Below are 14200 nucleotides of genomic sequence, written 5' to 3' on the forward strand. Positions count from 1 at the left end.
CCCAGGTGATTCGGCCTGATGAAAACATTAACATTATACACGAAAATTTTATGGCTACTTCAATTGTTGTTGTTGTGATATTTGCTTTTATTGCCTTTGATGGAGAATGCGCATGCGAGTGTACAATAAAATTGTTAAATATTCGCCGAGACTCGTAAAAAACCAAACCGAAAAACAACAACAACAGCAACAACAACAAAAACAAACAAACAAACAAATCTTTAATGACGACGGTTTTGTGCGGTTTTAATTGCTCGGCCATTTGACAAGCTGACAAAGTCAACTTGATGAATTCGCGACGCCCGCATCGGTCAACAACACCTGAGTGAAGCCCCCAAGAGCACCAACAGCGAGGGAGGGGGGTTAAACAGTTAAGAGCGGGAGGTGAAGGCAACCAAGGGGCAGAGAGAGAAGTCACCTGTTCAGCAGCAAAAGGCAGGAAATGCAGTCGCATACGTTCGTCAATGTCAGTGTCAAGTCAGCATTATGGAAATATCTCAATCTCGAATCTTAAAAGCAGTCGAAATATATAAAGTGAAGAGACGAAGGGAGATGAAGAAATAACTACAACGTCATGTGGTTCGAGTTGTCAGTCACGGAGTAACGCCAGCAAAACGGATCATGATGCAGCATTAACTCACTCTCTCAACAAAAAAACAAAAAAAAATTGGCTCGATCGCAGACGCCGCCACCAGACTTAAGATCGGAATCGAGCTAAATATCGATGCGGATCGAACGGATCAGAGATCGTGGCAATTGTGACTGGCAGCTTTATATTCATTTTTTTTTTCTTCTTTTTTTCGATTTCTGTTTTTTTGGTTGTGTAAATCTGTAGACTAAGTACTGTGGGTTGAGCGACAAACGAACTGCGAACATTTCAGAACATGTGGCACAATTACTGCAACTGACAGCGACGATGTGTTATGAGAAATGCCAAAAAACGACAAACGAAAAATCTGAAAACGAAATAGTCAAACGTTCACTAGTTCTCTCCGTCTCTCCATCTTGCTCTGCGTATTTCTTTGTCCCTTTCGCTGTGCTGCTGCTGCATTTATCATTAACCTTGTTGCACTATATTTAGATGCTGGTGGTGGCAGCTAATGGATGCGGATGCAACAGGCCCAGCACACACAGTAGACAGTAGACGGGGCAACGCAGGCCACACTTTCAAATTCATATTTATTGTCTAGGCTGCAGCTGAGTGCATTTTTATATATGGCAGTCCATTTGCTTGCCGCCAACGCTAACCAAAATAAACAATAATTGAACATGGGGCATGCAACAAGCCGCTTGCCGCTTGCAGCACTCGTGGCCCCCAAAAAGGAAATGCAGCACACGCGTAAGTAAAAGTTTTGCCGACCTCTCTGAGAGGTAATCAAACGTCGAGGAGGGGAGGACAGACCTGTAAAATGCTTGGCATTTTAAAAGGTTCCACATTTTGCTCCACCTCTCACCCCCTCTCTCTCTCTCTTTACTCCTGTCTTTTATTATTTTGGGGGTCAGAGCAGCAACAGCAACTGCATCGACGGTCTGGCTAATTGCATTGATTAGCTGACGGCGCGTTTTGGTGCGCATCAAAAAGCCGCATCTGGATTTGGAGGAAGGCGACGGCGGAGGCAGGCAGCTGTCAGTCAAGTGGCGACATGTTTACTTGGTAGTCAATCTATAGCCACAATTTACAACTGCACACTCACACACACACACACACATACACACTCGTTCAAGCGACTCACACCAGCAGAAACCCTTTCAAATATACGCGTTTGAATCGTGCCGCAAAATACACAACAACAACAACAACAACAACAGCAGAAACAAGATATTTGTTTGCATTCATATTTCAATATTATTTTTATATTTCTTTTCTTATATTCTCTCTCCTCTCCTCTCGTCTCCTCTTCTCTGCTCAGTTATTAGAAGACGCTTGAGTTCGATCTCTGATGAAGATCAAAGGTCTTCAAAGGTGAGCGACGGCTAAAGGCAACGGCAAATTGACATAATGTGGCGTTTAACAAATTCCATCCCCGCCTCTGGTTTCGATCCATCAAAAACCTGAGCATAACTCTGATGTGGGCACCACACTCAAAGATGAACAGTCACCGACCACATTTGTCGATACAAACAGCGATAACAGTTGCCATCGCCCAGTTTGTTGAAATCAATTTGAAAATGTTCAATAGAAATTGAATGTGGCGACTTAAAGGTAATTATACAGAAAGTTTAGAGTCATATACACAAATAAATATGAGGTAAATAAAGAACTATGAAAGAAGAACCATGAAAGTTTAATTGAACATGTAGTAAAAAAAAATACAATATGATATAAAAAAACAAAATAAATAAATAAACATGGTACAGTTAAGGGTGTAAAATAACCACTGCATATTTTCAATAAAAGAAAAACAGTACGGTTTATAAAATAAATTTGTAATCACTTTTAATTACAAATTACTAAACTCATTAAGACTTGGAGAATACTTTGTAAAGAATATTACAAATTAACTATTTTAGTAAACATTTTACTATTTTTAGAACGAGTTTAATAGGCTTTGCTACCATGAAATATAAATTATTCAAGCGATTTAATAGCAAATGTAAAAACAACAATAATTATTATAAACTCTTCGTTTGATAGACTTGTTGAAAATACAATAGAGTTGACAATGAAAAGAAATCAAGTAATACTTCAAGTATTTAATCTCACTTTTAATGCGAAATATATATTAAAGAGACAAAATTAAAGAATTCTGCATTAAATTAAAAAAATAAAAATAAAACAATTCAAGAGAACAATAATAAAGAATCGAATTTAAAAAGGACTTTAATCAAGATGTTTAGGAATTGAATATTTAAATAAAATTAAGCAACTGACGAACCTGAATTCGCTAGCTGACATAATAATATTATTTTCATTAGATTGAAATTGGAAACCGAAATTGAAGAGTTTAATTTATGACGCTACCTTTCGACTTATTGCATTGTTATTAGCCATAAACCGTGATAGATCACACAGCGAGAGAGACGGGACTCAGACTACAATTGAGTCATAGCGAAAGAGAGACGGAAAGTGGACAATCTTGAAAACGTATCTTCGGGGCAGCTGCAAGCGACGGCTTTCGATCTAGACGAGCGATAAACAGACCCATAAAAAAAAAGGTGTAGAAAAAGCAAATGACATAATGCAGCATCATCATTGAGGATGATCGCGGCAAACATCTTTGCTGTTGCTGCTGCTGCTGCGGCTGATGCCAAGAGGAGCTCAAGGGGCATTAGGCTAATCGGATAGGCGGCTTGTGAGATAGTCGGATAACCACATATATACATACAAACACACACACACACACACACACTAACACACACACGTACGTACACATTCTCATGCATAGTTGGGTCCAAAGGAAAAGTGCCGCCTTTGTCGCCATCGCTGCGCTTTTCACGCCTACTGCCAACAGCGAGCTGAACTGAGCTGAGCTCTGCGGCTTTGTATTTGCCCAAGACGCGTTAAATGTTGCCTAAGCTGCTTAGCCAAGAGCTAGTTCACTGCAGAGAGAGAGAGAGAGAGAGAAAGAGAAACGTGTGTGTTGTGCCTGCGGCAGCCAAAATGCGCTCAAAAGATGTTTTGGCCAAGAGCGCCAAGACACGCACAATTCGATTTGCATTTGCGTCGCGATGCCAAACGCCTAAACGCGTTAATCACTTTTGGCTGGCGGGGCGTCAATTGAATGGCGCGTGCCGCGGCAGGAACTCGGCAATTTTCGGGCATCTCGAGGACATCGATCTAAATCTACAAATCGACTGCTCTAATAAATTGTTGTTGCAAGCGGCCACTCGACTGTGTTACCACACACACACATCCTTGTGGGTCGTCCTTGGCAACGCCTTGCACTTGTCCTGCCATTCCCCACCCCACCCCACCCCGCACCGCACCGCGCCGTCCCGCCCCGCTTAACTTTGCAATGGCCGCCACGTGTGCGCACAATTGTTGTTTATACTAACAATTTGTGCGCTAAGGAAGCTGCACATTATGTGGGGAGAGAGAGGAAGAGGGGGAGGGGTTATTCACTCATCCTTTGGCTGCCGTTTCCTGATTGCCCAACGTTCAAGAAATTTTGGGTCTATTGTTTTTCGTTTTGGTCACGTGACCTCGTCCACGTGGCCAGCCGACGACTGACGACTGACTTCGACTTCCCATCGAAGTTTCCCCTGGGGAGGAGGGAGGATACTCTGGCACTTCATCCTTCAGAGTCGCTTCGTTCCTGTTTTCATTATGGCTGCACGTGTGCCCCCAACTCCCGTAACGCGCTGCTCCTTTTTTGTGTCGCATGCAATCGTTATTCTCTGCTATTTTCATTGGTTAATTCACAGGCGTTGATCCTTTGACTTTAATGCTCAACACTTTCGTGTACGCTTCCTGGGAAATTGTTTTTTGTCCATATTTCTTTCTTCTTCTATTTTTTTTGTCACGCTGTCGTGTCCGGCGCGTGCAACACTTACAACCCCTGCCCTCCCACCTGCTTCACCCTCCACCCTCTACGCAAAATGCTTATCATTTTTTATGCGGGGCGTGTTTTGTGGCTAATATTTTCCGTCTGTGCGGCGTGTGCGGCAAAATTTGCTCATTAACGGCTTGTCGGCACAGCAGTGACACAGGATACAGGACACACAGGACACAGGACATGGCACACATGCGGTGCACTTGCAACATCAACAGCGTTTGATGATGTTGCTATTCCCGTGCCTGATTGCAAGGGAGTTCACAGGTTTATTGCTTGGGAAAAAAAAGTTGAAACCATCATGACTTTGGGGAGTCATTTTTTGATTGCGAAACTAAGAGCCGGGAACTGAATTGAATGGAATGGAATTGAATTGGTGGTGGATTATGACTCTATTATGATTGCGCATTACATTTTGACTTTGCCATGATTGGCACAACAATGATAATTGCTGGACTAAGTGATTTTAACTGTTTTTTCGGCCCCTCAACTACTTTTTATCCTTTTGTCTCGCAGCTCTGAACTAATCCATTTGAATGGACTTTATAAGGGAAGTGGACAAGTAATTGATTATAAACTTCTATGAATACTATAGTAATATTATAAAGGTATTATTAATAGCAAATATTTTTAAATAGCTTTTAAATATGAGACCATTTTCAGTATATTAAAAATTAATAAAAAATATTTATTTTATTAATTCATAAATTAAGAAAATTCTAATAAGTTGTATTTCAGTTTATGCATTTACTATCTTCAAAAATTCAAAGAGTTGAAGAAGTGAAAGAGAAAATTGTTGGCAAATATTTTTCTCTCAAAAATTTTACATTATGTTGCTTCTAATTGTACATTATGTTACAGTTTTCTATAAGTTTAAGTAGAAGAGGGAATTATTTCTCTTCTCTTTAAATTTCACACTTGAAATTATACCTCTTTTTAATAAAGTCATAAGTAATATTCATTCATTATTTTTAAAATTAAATATTCGTGGAATAAGTACTAGTAATATTCATTGTAGAATTTGTGTAATTCTCATCATAAAAATAACTATCAAATTCAGAATAGAGTAGAACAACTCTTCTCTAACTTTCCCTTAAATATGTACCTCCTACAAATTAAAACACAGTCTAACAGATGACTCAACTAACTGCTAAGCTTCCCAAACACTTGCTGTAGTCTAATTTACGGTTATAACATTCAAATACCGATTCAAATACTATTTCATTTCCACTCAGTTGGCAACACAATGCACCTCTGCAAAACTGCCATTAAAGTGTCTTAACTCAGAGGCTTTCACATGCTTAGCCGTTCTGGCCATCAGCTGCTTTTTGTGGCACGAACTACACGAAAAACTCCACTTGAAGGGCAGGAAAGTGGCAGCCAAACTAGTTGAAATGCTCGTAATCGTAGTAGCATAGCATAGCTCTGACTATAGTAGAGCTACACTCGGTAATTCTCGTGCCAGGGGTTACAAAATTTATGATCCTAGTTGCAGTCGTCGAAATGACGACGAACTTTTTCCACTGTCTGCTGCTGCTGCTTCTGCTGTTGCTGTTCGATGGCAAAATAAATTGGTATGGGGATGAGCAGCTAACTTGGCTTGCTGCCCTTTGACTGCCTCTAAAGTGGCGTGTGTGTTCTATGTGTGTGTGTGTGTGTTGCACTAGTAGCAAGTATCATCTGCTTAATCACCAAAATAGCCACCATATGGCATCACACACGACAAATAATGCCGTGACCATGTCCCGTGTTCTGGTTGAGGGTTGTCCCAGCTTTGACTATGACTCTCACTCCCTCCCACCCTTTCGCCTCTTCTTCCACACTTCTGTGACTGCTGCTCTGCTCCTGTTGTGTGACTTCAAAGGCAAAACTCGCCAACGCATTGCCAACTGTGGCTTTGACTCCTCTCTGACTGCCTGACTGCCTGACTGGCGCTTTGCTTTTTCCACGCACTCTTTTTCCATGTGTTATGCGTGTGTTTTTCTCTCTCTCTCTCTCTGTGCGTGTATGTGTGCCAATAATTTATTCATATGCGCTTACAAGTCACTAATGTTGTTGTTGCTACTGCTGCTGCTGCTGTTACCACAGACAATTTATGCACGCTTTTGGCAAAGGCCGCAGCCGCCGCATTCGGATTCTGTTTCGTATTCTTATTCACTTATTCTTCGAGTTTTTCTGCGTCTAACTTAAAGAGCCATTAAAGTGTTGCATGAAGAGAGCAGGAAAAACAATCTTAAATATAATTATACTACTCATATTAAGAAATTGCTTCATTAAATTGTACAAAATGTGATAAGACTTAATTACAAATAATCAAAAAAAAGGAAGTAATTTAAAAATATTTAAGAAAATTGTGTAGAGCATATTTTAAATATTTTCTTTACAATATTTATATTTGGAATAATAAACTTCTTATGGATGTTTTCACTTCTTTTTCTATACTTTTGAAGTAAATAAAGTTAGTTAGTTAAATTGTTGGTAATTCTATTAAGTGGTTTAAATTATCTAATTATAAAAAAGATATTATATTATATATTGAATTGTATATATAGTATGTAAAATTGATTTAAGAAACTTAATAGTATTATCAAGAAGTTAATGAGAGCTCGCAAAAAGATAAATTGCCCAAAGTAAAATGTGTTATTTCTTTTCTTATAAAAACTCAAATAAAACTAAAATCAATATATGTATTAATATTTTGAAAATATTGCAATAATCATAAAATAAAAAAAATACCGTTTTTCTCTCTCTATTAAATTAAATAAATATCAAATTTTTTTTATTTTAATGCATTAAAATCTTCAATTATAACTTTGTTTTACGAGTTTCTATAAGGACTAAAATGCATTTTACGAAATTAATAAAAAACACTCGCTCTTACTATCTGGTTTTTTCTTTATCATCAGGTTGCTTTTTTTCGACATTCCTCCCTCCTTTTGTTTCGCCTGAGAAGCGCTTAATAACTTTTGTGTGGTGGGGAAAAACTTTTGAGCAGGCAGCTGGGAGTTTCTGCTGTTCTTGTATGGTTGGTTGGATGGGGTTTTAAGCTGCTTAGGCCTAGCGCCGTGGAGAACGTTGTCGATAAGCTGAAACCTTGAAGGTGAACCAATAAATCATAAGGCAAAGTGTCCAAGAGACGCGACGCGACGCTACGTCGCAGTCGCCGCTGCTGCTGCGACCACCGCTGACTACGCTAATGTGCTTAAGGAACGCTTAAGGTTGTCCGCACGTCAGGAATTCGCGTTGCAGCTGATAAGAACACTGCTGCTGGGCCACGCCAGCAGTTTTACCTGTGTGTGCGTTGAAATCGAAGACATCGGAGACGAAGTCGCCGTTGTCCTTTTGCAGTTTGCAGCCAGTCAGAGACGAAGACCGAGACACGCAATACCAGAAGCCCAAAATCAATTGCGTATTTATTGGCCACAATCAATGCGGCGCGACAACAACGCTGACTGGACTCAGTCCAAAAGTAGCCCTAATGATCGCCCACAGTGCCTCGACATTGCTGGCGAGTCAACCGCAATAAGCCTCTGGCGTCAGCGTCTCAGTCGCCGTCGCAGTCGCTGCACCCATTTCATTATGAGCGCATTTGACTGAAGATCGCTTGTTTGTTTATTTGTTGTTGTTGTTGCTGTTCTTGCCGCTTGCTTGCGATCCTTTGGCTGTCAGTTGCGTCATGCGTCATGCCTTTGGTATGCCAGCAATTCCAATGGCCTCTCTACTACTTTCTACCTGTGCCACAGAGCCAAACTCTTGCAGCACATTGTCTACATCTAATCAGTTATAAATCACTCATCTAGGAAGTGCTCGCAGCGTGCGCTGTTTCCTGTGCAAATTAAGGATCACTTCCATATAAACAAATAGAAGAGTTGAACTAGGAAACCTTTTTTCTTAAATGACTCTATAATTGGTGAGTTGATATAAGAAAAATGTTTCAAAATGTGACTTTTATAAGTCATACGATATTTAACAGAGTTAGAAAATAGTATCTGTAGTAGTTTTATAATATAAATATAATTGAGTTTCAAATTATGTTCATCAAAACAGCATAAATCGAATAGTATTCATAAATAATCCACTCTTGTATAGCTTACATAGCTAACTTAATAATATTACACATAATATTCGCTGTAAACTATCAAAATTTTCAAAATTGTTTTAAAACACTACGTGTGGTCTTCTGAGCAAGAGTAAAATTTTATTCTGGCCATAAAATAATATCATTTATTTTATTAAAAAAAAAAAGAAATTCTATAAATTGTATTCTTCACATTTTTATACCCGCTACCCATAGGGTAGAAGGGTATTATAACTTTGTGCCGGCAGGAAATGTATGTAACAGGTAGAAGGAGGCATCTCCGACCCTATAAAGTATATATATTCTTGATCAGCGTCAACAGCCGAGACGATATAGCCATGTCCGTCTGTCCGTCTGTGTGTCTGTCCGTCTGTCCGTATGAAACACTGGATCTCAGAGACTATAAGAGATAGAGCTATAATTTTTTTTCGACAGCATTTGTTATGTTTGCACGCAGATCAAGTTTGTTTCAAATTTTTGCCACGCCCACTTCCGCCCCCGCAAATCAAAAAAATCGAATAACAAGCGTAATTTTAAAGCTAGAGTTCCGAATTTTGGTATATACAATAATAACTATAGTATTTATGATTTCTGAAAATTTGGTTGCGATCAGATAAAAATTGTCGAAGTTATTAAAGAAATACTTTTGTATGGGCAGTAACGCCTACTTACTAGGGGTCTTAGTTGCTTTGGCTGACAATCTGGTATATTGTGCTGTCTATGGTATATTTTGAATACGGTACTATGTCGATATACCAAATATACCATTCGGTATATTTTTAGTATTTTTGCAGTATATTTGGTATATTTTGAGAAAATACCGCAAAATATATTTCTTTTATTCAAAATGGGTAGCGGGTATCTCACAGTCGAGTACACTCGACTGTAGCTTTCTTACTTGTTATTATTATTTTTATGAAATGCAATCATTATTACCAAATCTTTGAAGAGCTGTAGAGCTAAATGCTTTATATTATATTTAAAAACATATCCTTAACAAAATGCAGACAATGTTACGAAATCTCAACGTCATTTTTTATTTAAATTACGCTTAAATATAATTTACTTGTGCCAATGCAATTATAATTAAAAAGTAGTTGTAATTCCCTCCAGATACGTTTTGTTCACTTTGCACAGATTTGCAAATGATGCAGTCGAAATTCGGCAGCTGCTATTGATCCGCATATATCAAAGTTAAGTAGTCGAAGCGGTAGCACAGTTGCTCACATGACTCACAGTCGAAAACCACTCTCAGATGGGCCTGGGACTGGGACAGAGACTGAGACTGAGGCTGAGGCGGAAAAAAGGGCATGGGCAACCCTTTTGGGATACAAAAATTATGAAGTGCCACGACAACAACAGAGCGTCCACTTGAAATCCATTAAATATTTGTAGAAAACCAATAAAAGCAATATATAGAGCGCACAATTTCAATGGATGTGCCAGTTGTTGGCAGTTGATGTCGCTGTCGCTGCTGATGTTGCTGCTGATGTTGCTGTGTTGCAAGAGCGACCACAAAAATGGCAACTGTGTGTTTCGAGTGTTCGCTGTTCTGACTGTGTGTGTGTGTGTTGTGTGGCTGCTGCCACTTGAAGGACAACACGCGACTCAGTTCAGCTACAACAGCAACACAGCAATAGCAACTGCCACTCGACGTGCATCCTTTACAAAATCAAAAGTGTGGAAATTTTTGACGAGTCGAGCAATAAACATTGAAATATGCTGCAGTTTACACTTGCCCCCACCTCTCCACTTCACTCGATACCACTTTCCCTACCCCCTTTTTTTTCTGTAGTCTGTGGCAGTAGCAGCTGCTTCCATTGGAAGCTGCAACAACGCATTGGTCAGCTGCTGCTGCTGCTACAATACGCCTCAAATTTCGACCGTGGCGCCTGAATGTCAACATTTGTTTCAAATTCCACATTTTCCATATAATTTCCGTGCATAATCTATTTACAGCTCTAATCTTATCAATCAGCACAACACCGCATCCTCGCTCTCTAATCACAGCAACCGAAACATGCTATGATTATAGGGCTTAGGTCGAGACCTCAGTTTCAGTTTCAGTTCCACTTGCAAGTTCATCATCATTGCGGAAACTGTTGCTCAGTTTATGTCCTTGGCCATTAATCAAACTATTAGCTGTAAATTGCACTGCACTCTGTGTGGACACACCCCTTTTTTATGGGGGAGTTGTAGTTCGGAAAATCCCTGGCCGAAAGATTTTATTCAATTTTCTACGGCACTGACTGAACTTATTTATGGATGTGCTTCGATGTGCTCTGTGCCTGAGCTGCTAGCTGGGCGAACATACGCGATAATCACGATAATGCGTCCTGTAATCAACTAATAAGGCTCATGTCAAGGCAAGGACAACCCCACATTAAGCCCGAGAGACCCCTCCATAACAGCGTTTCCTTCTTTGGGGTGTTCTCAAAATTGAATTTAACGCGCAATATTTTGTGCATTTTCCATGTTGTTGTTGTTCGGGGTGTTGTCTGTGTATTGTGTGTTGTGTGTTTTTCTGGGGTGTTGCCGAAAATGCAATTCATGTGTTTCGCGGCAAAGTTGCGAGTGAAATTTATGACTTTCATAGGCCTTGGCTATTGAGAGAGGTTTTTTAGTATTCAGTGCCCTGCACTCTATATACTCGATGTATTTGGTTTTTGCCACTTCTCGAGGGGTGCAACGAAGCGAAGTGAGTGGAGTGAGTTGGATGTATTTAGTATGCGGGGGTTACGCTATCAGCTCATAACACATGTCACGAAAAACAAGCCAGCATCGACTGCACGGTGTATTCCATATTCCCCCTCTCCACGCTCTCCTTTAGTTGGTAAGGACCATCAACATGCCTAAGTGAGTGTCAGCCATAAAGCTATAAGCTGTAATTAAGCCGTCCTTATCAGTAGTGAAAATATTGTAGCATATTGGATTACACCATAGATAACATTGTCGAGGAAAGAGCTTCTAGAGTTACGCCTGCAATTTTTGTATTATTACGTAAATATACAAAAATAATATACCGAAAAATACTGCAATATATACCGAAATGTAATCAAGAAGAGCTTCTGGAGTTACGCCTGCAAATTTTGTATTATCCCTTAAATATACAAAAATTATATACCAACAAAAATACTGCAATATACCGAAATGTAATCGAAGAGAAGAGCTTCTAGAGTTACGCCTGCAATTTTTGTATTATCATGTAAATATACCAAAATAATATACCAAAAAACTGGAATATACCGAAATCTATATTTGGTATTTGCAGAAGAACAAAATCTGTATTCTTGATTTTGTTCTAATTCAACCTATAAAACTTAAAAAAAAAACTCTCAGAAAGCATTTCATTTCATTTAATATTTAGATGATTCAGATACTATAAAAATACGTTGTTTTATGATATTCCCCACAAGCCATAACTTTGATTAAAGCTGTGAGCATAGGTCAGTTTATCTATCATCTTGCTTTTTGATGAACATCTTAATTCAATTCATTAACTGCATTTAATTTTCTTTTCAACATTTTTATGATTCAAACATTTAAATAGCTATAATTCCTAAGCAACACAACGCAGCTTTCCATCAAAATCAAAATAATTCTTATAAAAGACACGAAAATTTATTACAACCAAAAAAACGTTCTTTAATCTTTTGAACCAAACGAAACAAAAGAATTTATTTTGTATTTATTTGATGTGAAATATATGTATGTATGCAAACGTACTACAATTAAGAACTGTCTGAAAGAATTCAATGACTTTCTATGTTTGGAAGACACATCACATCAACTTTCCATAGTTCCAAGTCATAAAAACAAATTATTCCTTTGTGTGTTGTACTCTGAATGTTGTGTGATGTCTTGTGTGTGTGTGTGTAATACATTTACATGGGCTGACCACTGGAGTCGGGGTCTTATCAAAACGAAAATTTGTACACTGATAAGACGTACAAGCGAAGCGGCAGCAAACAGCGAGACAACAAATGGAACTTACAGGCACCAGAGGTAAAGACACGGTCATTGGAATACGCTCGTCTATTCAAATGAGCGCCAGCCGGCGGCTCGGGTCCGGCGCAGAAATTAGGAAAGGTATTAAGATAAAACAAAAAAGAAAAAGGAACCAAAAACAGAGAAGTGACTGACTGACTGACTGGCGGCCGTAACAAAATGAGAGAAAGACTGAGAAAACACGCCTCGAAATGGCGACCTCGGCATTGGGTTTGGCTCGGAGAGAAGATACGTAAGTGTGTGTGTGTGTGTGGTGTGCTGTGTGGTGTGTGTGCTGGGCAGCTGTGTGTGCGCCGTCGATTGCATTGGCGCCATGTTTATCTAATTTGGGGACATTTATGCATGGCATTCCGCGCGGTTGTTTATAGGTTCGGTTAAACCTGCACTGATAACAGCCCCAGCCGCAGTCACAGTCCCTGACTTCGACTTCGACTCCGACTCCGACTCTCTCATCAAGTCTTTTGGACTGGCCACAAACTATTGCAGACCGGTTGCTGCTGTCGCTGAGTCAGCAGACTTTGACTTCGATTTTAACTCTGCGTCGGCGCAACGTCCCAACAATAAAAAGACAAAAACCAAAAAAAAAACTGTAGCGTCGTTCGACAATTAAAGCGAACCGTCGGCATCGTCATTTTGGTATTGCTCTGGGTGTATTTTTAGTTCTCTTTTCTTTCTGTATCTGTATCTGTTGCTCTGTGTTTCGGTTGTTTCCACGTTTTTATTGAGGCATTTTTACCTAAAGTCCTGCGCCTTATCTTTGGAATGTAACTTAAACTTTAAGGATTATTGCCTACAATAAATTTGCGACTCGCAGTTTGCCTTTTAAATCTGTAAGTCAATACACCAGCCCCCTACCTCGGGTTATTTTGGTTATGGGGACACAGCTTGTCTTTCATCATTAGCGCTAATTAAAAGTGTATAAACTTTCACTGTGAAGCCTTCTAGGCTGTTTTGTGCCACGTGCCTGTTGCACGTTCACCTGGCGCCCCCAAAAAAAAACCCTAATGAGCAAGGATTCTCTTTCAATGAGGAGACTGTCAAACGATGCGTGATTTATGGCACACAATTGAGGGGTCAGAAGTCACAGCAACAACAACAACAACAACTAACAACAAAGCATCCAAGTGGAAGCTGGAGAGGATGTGCCCTGTGTGCACACACTTGACTGACCTACGCCCAGTCTCTGGTTAGAATCGCAACAGCCGCAGCGTGGCAACGCCTTCTCCCAGGCATTTGACCAGCAACCAGCAAGAAGTCGAAAAAGGCAGCGAGGCGTGCTTGATGCGATGACGCGACACAACGACACTTTTTCCTTCCTTTTTTTTTTTATGCGGTTGTCAAAAATATACTTTTATTGCCACCAAAATGACAACACTTAGAGCCAAGAGCCAAAGCGCAAGTTCCACTCAACTGTGGGTGTTGACGGCAACGCTCGCTCATTCAAATCTTCCGCTTGATTAGGCGTCAATTCGCACAAAGCAAAAAAAACGAAGAGAAGATGAAAACCCCGCATATAAAGTGGGCGTTGCTGCGCCCTGCAATTATGTAATGTTTGACTGCGAATGCGATTGCGACTGCGAAAGAACTATTATGTATTATTTTGGTACCTAAGGGTTGCACA

Source organism: Drosophila nasuta, chromosome 2L (assembly GCF_023558535.2).
Source record: "Drosophila nasuta strain 15112-1781.00 chromosome 2L, ASM2355853v1, whole genome shotgun sequence".
NCBI classification, from domain to species: Eukaryota; Metazoa; Arthropoda; class Insecta; order Diptera; family Drosophilidae; genus Drosophila; species Drosophila nasuta.